At 33.5% G+C, this 12,376-nt stretch overlaps 1 long non-coding RNA gene across 1 annotated transcript in view; it reads left to right on the top strand.

Moving 5' to 3' along the window:
• The window catches only part of LOC129528131 (uncharacterized), a 135,507-nt gene extending 123,875 nt beyond the window's left edge, over positions 1-11,632 (top strand). Inside the window, exon 4 of the long non-coding RNA XR_008673354.2 lies at positions 11,185-11,632. This is a non-coding gene — a long non-coding RNA (uncharacterized lncRNA). The remainder of the gene's footprint in view (positions 1-11,184) is intronic.
• Positions 11,633-12,376: the final 744 nt, after the last annotated feature.

Below are 12,376 nucleotides of genomic sequence, written 5' to 3'. Positions count from 1 at the left end.
TGTTTTCTCATTATGCCTACAAAAATGGATGTAATACCATGACTCCAGCTTGAACCAGCAATTGTGACCCTTCCTGAGCCCATGCAGCATCATTTGCACCAAGGAGAAGTACCATGCCTGCCTACTTACCTGGGGAGCCAACAACCACTAATGGTGTCAACCACAATCCCCCAATTGGTACAGTAGCTAAGCACTGTGTGTGCTCCCTCAGAGACTGAGGAGAGACCCATAGGTGTTAACTGCTGCTGGTAACCCTAACCCTGTGACTGGCAGCACCAAAGCTGCTGAGGGTGGTGTATATGCTCCCCTGGGTCTGATGACCCTGGTGGCTGCTGGTGGCAGTGACCAATCCCTTGCTATTGATAGAGCTGTGGAATGCTACATGTAACCTATTTCCCTAGAAACTAATGACTATCCCTCTTGTTGACTAGTGCTGCTGATGACCCCAACTCAGCAAAGACACACTAATGCCTTCACAAATGCTCACAGTCTAGGCCACTGAGGAACCTGATGACACTGATGACTGGATTACAACCAGTAAAATCACAGAGACCACACTACTGCACCTCCTAAGCACTCTACCCAACTGCAACAATAGTCACATCTATAGAAAAAACTCTTCACTTATGAAAGCTATTCTGTAAAATTGAAAAGACAATTGTGTGACAAGGTGTGTAGACATCAACATAGGACCACAGAAATATAAAAAGCAAGAAGGTATGACACCTCCAAAAGAAAACAGTAACTCTCTAGTAAACAACCCCAAAGGAAAGGAAGTAAATGAAATGCCTGCAAAGGAATTCAAAATAATGATACTAAGGAAACTCAGGAAGATACAAGAGAATAAAGAGAGAAAATCCAACAAAATCAGGATAACAATTTATATTATGAATGATAAATTCAACAAAAAGATAAATATCATAAAAAAGAATCACACAGAAATCTTGGAGCTGAAAATTTAATGAATGAAATAAAAAAGGATCAAAAGGATCAACAATAAAGCAGATCAAGCAGAAGAAAGACATTCTAAACATGAAGACATGTCTTACGAAATAACCAAGTCAGTTAAAACCAAACAAAATTTAACTAAAAAGAAAAGTAAAAAGAAAAAACTAAAAAGAAAAACTAAACTAAAACTAAAAAGAAAAAATGGTAAAGAAAGTCTATAGGATGTATGGGACACCATTATGATAAGAAATATTCATATTTTGGGTATTCCAGAAAAAGAAGACATGGGAAAAGGCATAGAAAACCTATGTAATAAAATAATAGCTGAAAAATTCCCACATCTTGGGAGAAAGACGGACATTCAGATCAAGGTAGATGAAAGATTTCTAAAAAAATTCAACCTAAAGTACCCTCTAAGACACATTATTGTCAAAATGTCAAAAGTCAAAGACAAAGAAAGAATCTTTAAGTAGCAAGAGATAAGCAACAAGAGATACAAGGAAATCCTCATTAGCATAATATTTCACAGGGAAACACTTGTAGGCCAGGAGAAAATGAAATTATATATTCATAGTACTAAAAGAAAAGCAAAATTCTGCCATACAAGAATACTAGATCCAACAACGGTGTTCTTCAGAAATGAAGAAATAAAGGCTTTCCCAGAAAAGCAAAAACTGAGGGAATTTATTACCACTGGGCTGGCAGAAGAAATGCTTAAGAAGTCTTACATCTGGAAGCAAATGGGCAGTAACTACCATCATAAAAGCACACAAAAGTATAAAATGCACTGATAGAGCAGAAATAGAAATGAGAACGAGATGAGAATCAAACCTTACCATCATAACACAAAATCACAGAACCGCAAAGATGAACAATAAGAGAGGAGGAAAATAACAAAAAATATACAAAAAAATCAGAAAACAATTAACAAAATGACAGGAATAAGTCCACAGCTATTAATAATAGTCTTGAATGTAAGTGGATTGAATTCCCTAAATATAAGATATAAACCAGTAGAGTGGATTAAAAAAGCAAGACCCAACTTTATGCTGCCTACCAGAAACTCACCCCATCTTTAAAAACATACATAGGCTGAAAGTAATGGGATAAAAAAAGATATTTGATATGGTTTGAATTTGTCCTTGCCCAAATCGCATGTCAAATTTTAATCCCCAGTGTTGGAGGAGGGGCCTTATGGGACGTGATTGGGTCACGGGGGCAGATTTTCCCCTTACTGTTCTCATGATAATGAGTTCTTATGAGACCTGGGTGTTTAAAAGTGTGTAGCACCTCCCCCTTTCTTCTCTTCTTCCTGTTCTGGCCATGTAACATGTGCCTCCTTGCTCTTTGCCTACTGCTATGATTGTAAGTCTCCTGAGGCCTCCCCAACAATGCTCCCTGTACAGCATATGGAACTGTGAGCAAATTAAACCTCTTTTCTTTATAAACAGTATTTCTTTACAGCAGTGTGACAATAGACAAATGTAATATTTCATGCCAATGGAAAGGCAAAATGAGCAGGAGTAGCTATTAGATAAAATAGGCCTTAAGTCAAAAAGCATAAAAAAAGACAAAGAAGGTCATTAAAGAGATGATTTTAACAGGAGTACATAATACTTGTAAATATATATGCACCCAGCACTGGAACACACAACAAAAAAGGCAAATATTATTATATCTGAAAAGAGTGATAGATTGTAGCACAGAAATATTTGGGGACTTCAACACTTTATTCATAGCATCAGTCAGTTCATTTAGAAAGAAAGTCAACATGGAAACATCAGTTGAAACTACACTATACTATAGACCAAATGGACCAAACATTTCCTTCAATAGCTGCAGAAAACACATTCTTCCCATCAGCACATGAAACATTCTCCAGGATAGATGATATATTACACCATTACCCAACTTTCAAATAATTTGGAAAATCCAAAATAATATCAAGTACCTTTTCTGGCCAGAATGAAATAAAAGTAGAAATTAGTAACAAGGGAAACCTAAGAAAGTGTGTAAATACATAGAAACTAAACAACATGCTCCTGAATGACAAATGGGTCAATAAAAAAATTAAGAAGAAAATTTTTAAAAAATTGAAACACATTAAAATAGAAAGACAACACACAAAATCTTACGGGATATAGAAAAAGCAGTACTAAGAGAGAAATTTATACCAATGAACACCTACAACAGAAAATAGAAAGATTTCAAATAAGCTAACAATATGTCTCAATTACCTAGAATGAACTAAATTCAACATTACTAGAAGGAAATAAATAATAAAGATAAGACAGATATCTCCCAAATGGAGACTAGAAAAAATACAAAAGATCAATAAAATGAAAAGTTGGTTCCTTGAAAAGATAAAAACAATTGGCAAACCATTATCTAGTGTAATAGTTCATTCTTGCATTGGCACAATGACATACCTCAGACTGGGTAATTTATACAGAAAAGAGGTTTAATTGGCTTATAGTTCTGTAGGCTGAGGCCTGATGCTGGTGTCTGCTTGGGTACTCGAGAGGTGCAGGAAACTTACAATGATGGCAGAGGGCAAAAGGGAAGCTGGCACACACATGGTGGCAATAGGAACAAGAAAGAGAGAGTGAGGCGGAAGGTGGCACACACTTTTAAATGGCCAGATCTCATGAGAACTCACTGTCTTGAGGACCGTGCCAACAGGGATATTGCTAAACCATTCATGAGAAATCCACCCCCATGATCCAATCACCTTCCAGCAGGCTCCACCTCCAACACTGGAAATTACAACTGGACAAGAGATTTGGTGGGATCACAGATCCAAATCATATCAGGTAAGACAACTACAAAAAAAGAGGAGCCGAATAAACAAAAACAGAAAAAACAGAGACATTACATCTGATAACACAGAAATACAAAGGATCATTGGTAACTATTATGAACAACTATATGCAAACAAATTAGAAAACAAAGAAGAAATAGATAAGTTCCTAGATACATGAAACCTACCAAAATTGAGCTCAGAAGAAATAGAATATCTGAACAGAGCAGTAATGAGTAAAAAATTGAATTGGCAATATAAGGTCTCCCATCAAAAAAAGCCAAGAAATGGATGGGTTCATTGCTGAATTTTACTAAGCTTTTAAATAAGAACTAACATCAATTCTTTTCAAACTATTTCAAAAAGTTAAATGGGAGAAAATTCTAAGTGTATTCTATGAAGCCAGCATTATTCTGATGACACAACCAGAGAAGAGCACAAGAGAAGAAGACAACTGCAGGCAAAAATTCCTTATGAACATAGATGCAAAAATCCTCCACCAAATACTAGCAAACCAAATCCAACAGCACAATAAAAATTGTATACACTGTGATCAATAGGGACATATCCTAGGGAGCCAACGATGGTTCATAATATGAAAATCAAAAAAATGAGCTACATTACATCAGCAGAATGAAAGACAAAACCATTATGATCATCTTAACAGACACAGAAAAAGTGTTTGATAAAATTTAACATCTTTCTATGATAAACACTCTCAACAAATTAGGTATAGAAGAAACCTTCCTCAACACAGTAAAGGCCATATATGAAAAACTCACAGCTAATATTACACTGAATGTGAACAAGCTGAAAGACTCTAAGAACTGGAATAAGAAGAGGATGCCCATTTTTTACCACTCGTTCCACATAGTACTGGAACTATGTTGCCGGAGCAACTAGGCAAGAGAAAAAAATAAAGGGCATTCAGGTTGGAAAGGAGGAAGTTAAATTGTTCCTGTTTGCAAATGACTTGATTTATTTATAGAAAATCCTAAAGATTCCAGCAGAAAACTCTTACAATTGATAAACAAATTCAGTAAACTGGCAGGATACAAAATCAGCTTACAAAAATACGTAGCATTTCTGTACACGAATAACAAATTATCTGAAAAACAAATCAAAAGAAGCAATCCCATTCACAAGAACTACAAAAAATCTCCTAACAGTAAATTTAACCAAAGAGGTAAAAGATCACTACCATGAAAACTGCAAAGTAGTGATGAAAAAATAGAATTGGGGAGGACACACATAAATTGGGAAGACATCCTATATTCATAGATTGGAAGAATTAATTTGTTAAAATAAGCATACTACCCAAAGTTATCTATTTGAAAACTACCGCTTTCAAATTACCAATGCCATTTTTGTCACAGAAATAGAAAAAGAATCCTAAAATTTTTATGGAACCACGTAAGTCTCCAAATAGCCAAAGCAATCTTAAGCTCTGCTCCCCCTCAAAAAATACGAAGCTGGAAGGAGGGATCACAATACTTGACTTCAAAATATACTAGAAAGCTATTTTAACTGGAAGAGTATAAGACTGGCATAAAAACAGATAATAGACCAATGGAACAGAACAGACAGCCCAGAAACAAATCCGTATATATGGAACCAACTGATTATCAACGAATGCTCAAAAAACAAACACTGGGGAAAAGGCTGTCTCTTCAATAAATGGTGGTGGGAAAATTGGATATTCATATGCAGAATAATTAAACTAGAAACCTTCTCTCCCTGTATATAAAAGTGAACCCGAAATGCATTGGTTATTTAAATGTAAATAATTAAAACTGAATTATTTACACTTAAATATTTAGCTATGAAACTAAGAGAAGAAAGCAGGTGACATGCTTCAAGGACATTGGTTTGAGCAAGTATTTTACAGATAAGACCTTGAAAGCACAGATAACAAAGAAAAAAATAGACAAATGGGGATATATAAAACTAAAAAGCTTTCACACAGAGAAGGAAACAACAGAATATAAAGACAACCTGCAAAATGAGAGAAAACATTTACAAACTTTTGATCCAACATGGATTCATATTTAGAGCATACAAGGAACTCAAACTACTCAGCAGCAAAAACAAAATAATTTCATTAAAAATTGGGCAATTGATCTGAATAGACATTTCTTAACCCATTAATGCCAGAAGTTACAATTTTGTGTGGGTGTGAAAAATTAGACCTTGGCGATGACCTTGAGCAGTAGGATATAAATAACTCCCGCTAGCTTAGCGTTCCAATAATGAAACACTAGGCATTAAGAGAAGATTTAGAAATGACCATTAAGTATATAAGGAAATGCTCAGCTTCACCAATCATCAGGGAAATGCAAATAAAAACGACAATAAGATCATCTCACCCCAGGTAAAATGGCTATTACCAAAAAGATTAAAAAGTAACAAATACTAGTGCGGTGTGGAGAAAAGGAAACTCTTACACACTGTTGGTAAGAACATAAATTAGGTCAGCTATTATGAAAACCATGTGGAGGGTCCTCAAAATGTTAAAAAGATAACTCTCACGTGGTTCATCAGTCTCACTACTCAGTATATATCCAAAGCAAATGAAACAAGTACATCAAACAGATATGTGCAGTCTCATGTTTATTGCAGCACTACTCCCAACAGCCAGGATTTGAAAGCAGCCTGTGTCCATCAAGAAATGAATGGATAAAGAAAATGTAGTATACAAACACGATGGAAATTCTTAAGCCATAAGAAAATAATGAAATTCTGTCACTTTTGGTAATATAGGTGAGTCTGGAGGACATGTTAAGTGGAATAAGCCAGGAACAGAAAAGACAAATACCGCATTTTCTTACTTACGTGTGGAATCTAAATAGTTAATCTCACAGGAGTAGAACATAGACCAGTGGTTACCAGAGGCTGGAAAGGGGACTGGGGGATAGAGAGAGCTGGCTTAACAGGTATAAAATTAGAGCTAGATAAGATAAATAATTTCTAGTGTTCTATAACATTGTAGGGTAAGTATAATTAATAATTTGTTGTATATTTTCAATAGCTAGAAGAGAGGATTTTTATTCCCAAAACAAAGAAATAATAAATGTTTGAGGTGATGGATACAATAATTACCCTGATTTGATCATTATACATTGTATACTTGTGTTGAAATGTCACTCTGTACCACACAAATATGTACAGTTATATATCAATTAAGAAGAATAAAATGTATGGTTGCAGAAGCTGGATTCATCTATTACTCTATAATGGATAGCTTTCTACTTAGATCAAACCACATTTTTGTACTTTTGATCATTTCCTTCATTTTTTTTCTTGTAGAAAAAGTGATAGCAATTTATATGAAGAGGAATAACTTTACAGTTGATTGGTGCCAGTTGTAGATCACTAATCAGCTGCTTCAAATAGGAAACCAGTTCAGTCTAATGTTTAATTTTTTCCATCCAGTTTATGAAATCAAAGTAAAACTGTTGAAATGTATCCTCCTGAAGGTTAAATATAAAAAATTCTGAGTATTATTCTATAATAAATTTAAAATGTCAACACTGAAGAGAAACAATTAATTTTCTGGTGACATTATGAATACAAACGTTGATAAAAACGGTTTTCTAAAGTTGGAGATCTGCTTGCATTTGGATGTGGTGCACACATCATTCATAATTACATTCATACTGTCAGAAAGCAAAATGTGTTTATCGCAAAAAATTATAATTGCCAAAATTTGTAAATGCTTGTTCGTAGGTACAGAATACTAAATTACAAAATCTTATGATAATGCTGATGTTGAATATAAAAAATACTTCAGAATGGCATTATGTGTTTTCCCTCTTTGTTGCTTGTCATCAATCTGATGCTGAAAAAAGTCTGAGCCTTTGATATCTATTTTGTAAACCAATGTAAGTTTTTTATCACACTGAACTCTTTATAAACAAATACTCTAAATTTTGGCTGTACATTGTTCACAACTAGTTGGAATTTGTTTGTTCTCTTTTGTTTATCAAGGTAATATGTATATTAATTTTAAGTGTCCAGATTGGTGAATTTTGGTAATTGTGTGAAATCATTTAGCCACCGTGATTGAAGTAGAGCAATTCATCACCACAAAATGCTTCCTCATACCTGTATGTATTCCATAATCTTTCTTCACCCTCACTCCAGGCAACCTTTGGTTTGCTGTCGGTCATAGTTTTACATGTTATAGAATTTCATATAAGTGGACTTATAGAGTATGGAGTCTTTTATGATTGACTTATTTCTCTTAATGTAATGTTTTTGAGATGAATCTGTGTTACTGTCTATATTAATATTTCTTGTCTTTTTATTGCTGAGTTTTCCACAGTATGAATTTATCACACTTTGTTTATTCATTTAATAGTGATGGTCACTTGTGTTGTTGCCAGTGGGGCTAATATGAATAATGCTACTATGAACATTTATGTACTTGTTTTGTTTGAATGTATATTTTCAATTCTCTTGGGTAAATACCTGGAAGTAGAATTTCTGGATTATATAGTAATGAATCTAACTTTATAATGTAATGCCACACTCATCACCAGTTACTGTACCATTTTGCATTCCTACAAGCAATGTGTATGAGTTCTGAATGCATCAAATCCTTGTCAACACTTGGTAGTGTCAGTCTTTATGACTTTATCTATTCTAGTATGTAGTGATATCTCACTGTGATTTTAACTGACATTTTTCTGCTAATAAAGTTGAACACCTTTTGCTAAAACTTGTAAAAAATGATAAAATTTTTCATCCACATTAAAATAACATTTAAACCTAAGTGCTAAGTGAACTTTTTAAAATATAAGCGAAAAGAAAAAAAGAAAAGAAAAGAAAAAAAGAAAAAAGTTTGAAAATAAGTATCTGAAAATAGGGAAAATAAATCATAATAACCTAAAAAAAAGTAAAAGAATGGGTATAATGAAGAGGAGAAATTACTATAATAGACCAGGCTGGGAAACATAGTGAGACCCCATCTCTCCAGAAAAAAATAAAATTAGCCAGGTGTGGTGGTGTGCACCTGTCACAGCTACTCCAGGAGGCTGAGTTGGGAGGATCATTTGAGTCTGGGAGATTGAGGCTGTGGTGAGCCATGATCATGCCACTGCACTCAAGCCTGGATGGCAGAGCAAGACCCTGTCTCAAAAAAAAAAAAAAAAAAAAAAAGAAGAAGAAGAAAGAAACAGAGGAAATAATATAATAATATAGAAAGTGGTAAACCCCTAAAAACATGAAAAGAATAATGCAAGAGATCAACTTTAGGAAGATGTAACAAGTTAAAATGAAAGAGAAAAATAACACGGTGAAGTGACAGGAAGACTGACACACGCAGGAAGTGAAAATAATGATATGAGCGCTATATGCATTACACTTTAAATTTTAAAAATGAGAAAATTTCTAAAATATTATAATTAAAAATTACTCAAATTACCCAGAATTAAGACAACATGATTAGACCAGTAAACATAAGAAATTTGATTGCTACTCAAGTCTCATCACTCTTAAGACAGGAGACCTAGATAATTTACAAGAAAGTTTAACCGAAACATGAAGAAAACATAATATATCATTTAAAATCTCTTATAGAAATTAGAAAAGGCAATAATCCTCCCTAACTCAATTTCTATAGCTAGTATATTATCAATATCAAAACCACACAATTAAAATTCAATTAAGATGAGCACTATAAGGCAGCAATATCTTTGCTTATTTATATGAAAATTCTAACTATGTGAGATGATGGAAATGCTAGTTAGCTTGATTGCCTGTGATGATCATTTCACAATATATACGTATACAAATCTATCAAGTTGTATACCTTAATTTACACATTTTTTGTCAAATATACCTCAATAAAGCTGCAAAAATCTAAGTAAATTATGAATGAACTTAATATAACATTTAACCCAATACAATGATTATTGTGGTTTATTATAGCCATGCAAGTTTGTTTTAGTGTTAGATAGTCATAATAGCATCAGGCTAAAGTAGAAAAACAAAATGATTATCTCTGCAGAGCCATAAAAAAGTATTTCATGAATGCGTATTTAAGAAAATTTGGCTAAGTAGAACAGAATGAAATGCCATTAAATTGACTTTAAAATCTTAGCGAACTAGTAACAGAATGAAACTCCATTAGTAAGTTTCTCTCAAAATCCTACAGCAAGCAATGTGCCCATTTATGAAAATTATTCAAATCTTTAGACATAAAGTCAAAGGTGGCTATAAGTGTGTATTAGTTCATTCTCACACTGCTATAAAGACACATGTGAGACTGGGTAATCTATGAAGAAAAAAGGTTTGACTCACAGTTCCACAGGCTGTACAGGAAGCACGGCTGCCGAGGCCTTAGGAAATTTATAATTATGGCAGAAGGCGAAGGAAAAACAGTCACTGTCTTCACATGGCCAGTGGGAGACAGACAGTGATGGGGGAAGTACTCCACACTTTTAAACAACCAGGTCTCGTGAGAACCCACTATCATGAGAACAGCAAGGAGGAAATCTGCCCCCATGATCAAATCACCTCCCAGTAGTTCCCTCCCCCAACATTGGGAATTACAATTTGACATGAGATTTGGGTGGGGACACAAAGCCAAACTATATCAAAGTCCTTTCAATTCCATTGGCTTATTCAAGGACTATTTTATTATTAAGAAGAATGCACCTATATTGTCTTGTTTTCCACTAACTGATTAGAGCTCAGAGACTGAAATTATGTGTGCACTCATAGATTACTGTCTATAGAAAAGGTCATCCCCAAAGTAAAAATTTTCTGCTGGTAGGGCATTGACTAGCTTTGTTTCTATGTGTAAATTCATTTTAGGCTTACTTCATTTTATATATATAAATATATATATATATATATATATGAATTTACTTATGATCCTAACCTACCATTTGGCAGGTTTTGTCACTGATTAATGAATTGAATAAAATGTTGACACATGTTCTTTTACATTTGTGTAGAAGCCATGGTTTTAATTTTAAAAAATTGTACCTTATCAGTACTTAAAATAGAAATTTTAGAGACACTTACACTTAAGTTGAGAATAGCACATACATGCTAGCTTCACCTTTATTATACAAGATTAAACTGTAAATTTATAGTTCTGTTCATTTATAAACATTTATATAAAATAAATAAATGAACAATTAGATAAAAGATTTGATATATAGGTGTTCATTTTGAAATATACTGGGCCCACTATCTTCCTGGCACAAATAAAAACATTCTATTAGTCCAATGGCTATTTATTATGTCTTCATAATATGCAAACCACAACCATGGAGTTTCATCCAAAGTGTATTCCTCTATTAGCAGTGACTTTAAAAAATGGAATAGCTTACGTATTTTATAATATCTTGAAACCATGGATAATTTAAGTTGAAAAAATTTACATCTTTAATAGAAATTTTGTCATCTCTTAATTGATTTTACAGATATTTATCAAACGGTCTTTCTGCATCAGGCACTTGCTATTAGGATGATGGCCAACTGTAAGTACCTCCTTTAAAAGGAACATAGTCTGATCCAGCTGGTTGTTTAGGGAAAGCTGACAGATTGATTACAACTACAAGAAGATTTGAAAACCACTAAGTGTCTGTGTTCCAACAACTTGACTTCTAATGCTTCTTATTCAAAAAAATGGTAAAACCACCAACACAAATGCCCAGACCTGAAACCTAGAGCTCATGTTGACATTCCCTTCATGATCCTTTCAAGACATCAACATTTCCCACATTTTACCACTTCTCTATCAACCTTGTAGAAGGCTCCATCAATTCTAGCCAGGAAAACCAAATGGATTTTCTCAAGAAGCTGAACACACAGCCATTGGAAGATCTTTTAAAAGTAAATTTCTTGTGCTATTATCTAACTGAAATACTAATCCCAATAAAACAAAATAAGCAAAAAAAACCTCTAGAATGTGTCAATGTGTACAATGGTAATAATAAATTAAAACATCTAGTTTTCTCATAATGATATCTATCTTATTCTGCTCAAGGTGTAGACCATGCACTACTCCTTGTCCTTAAAATATTCATTAATGGTCCAAACTAGACAGGTATACAGAAGTTAAGAGTAATATTTTAGAAATTGTATAGCAATTTGATACTGTTGTGATTATTTCTCTTATTTTACAAAAGCATCTTGCTGGAGAGAGTGAAAAAGATTTCTTTTAAAACAAAACAGTATTTCACCAAATATATTTTAAGAAGCATAATCTAGCTTATGAAACTACGAAAATTTTGTTAGACGATAGCAAAAATTGCCAGTTTAATATGTTTTACAAGCTAGACATTCAATAAATATTTATTTTGACTCATATTCTCATATTATATGTAGAAATATTAACAGCCTTGAGTGTTCTATCTTTGGAAATAGTCAGGGAAACACTTCATAACCACCAGTCCAGTAAGAATTCAAAGTATATTGGAGATAGGCTTATATAATGTTACATGTCTTCCAGTTTTACCATTGTACATACCAAATGATAATGTCTAAGCAGTATTTTCATTTATTTTTCTTATATTTCTTTCCAAGTAATAAAATTTGCTTCAATTTATGTACATAACAACTGCATATTTAAGCTTTGGTGGTAGCATACAAATTGGGTTTATTTGCCAAAAA

The sequence above is a fragment of the Gorilla gorilla genome, chromosome 19 (genome assembly GCF_029281585.2).
Source record: "Gorilla gorilla gorilla isolate KB3781 chromosome 19, NHGRI_mGorGor1-v2.1_pri, whole genome shotgun sequence".
Taxonomy (NCBI): Eukaryota; Metazoa; Chordata; class Mammalia; order Primates; family Hominidae; genus Gorilla; species Gorilla gorilla.
Note: the sequence above shows the minus strand (reverse complement) of the source record. Positions and strands in the feature narration are given on the sequence as shown.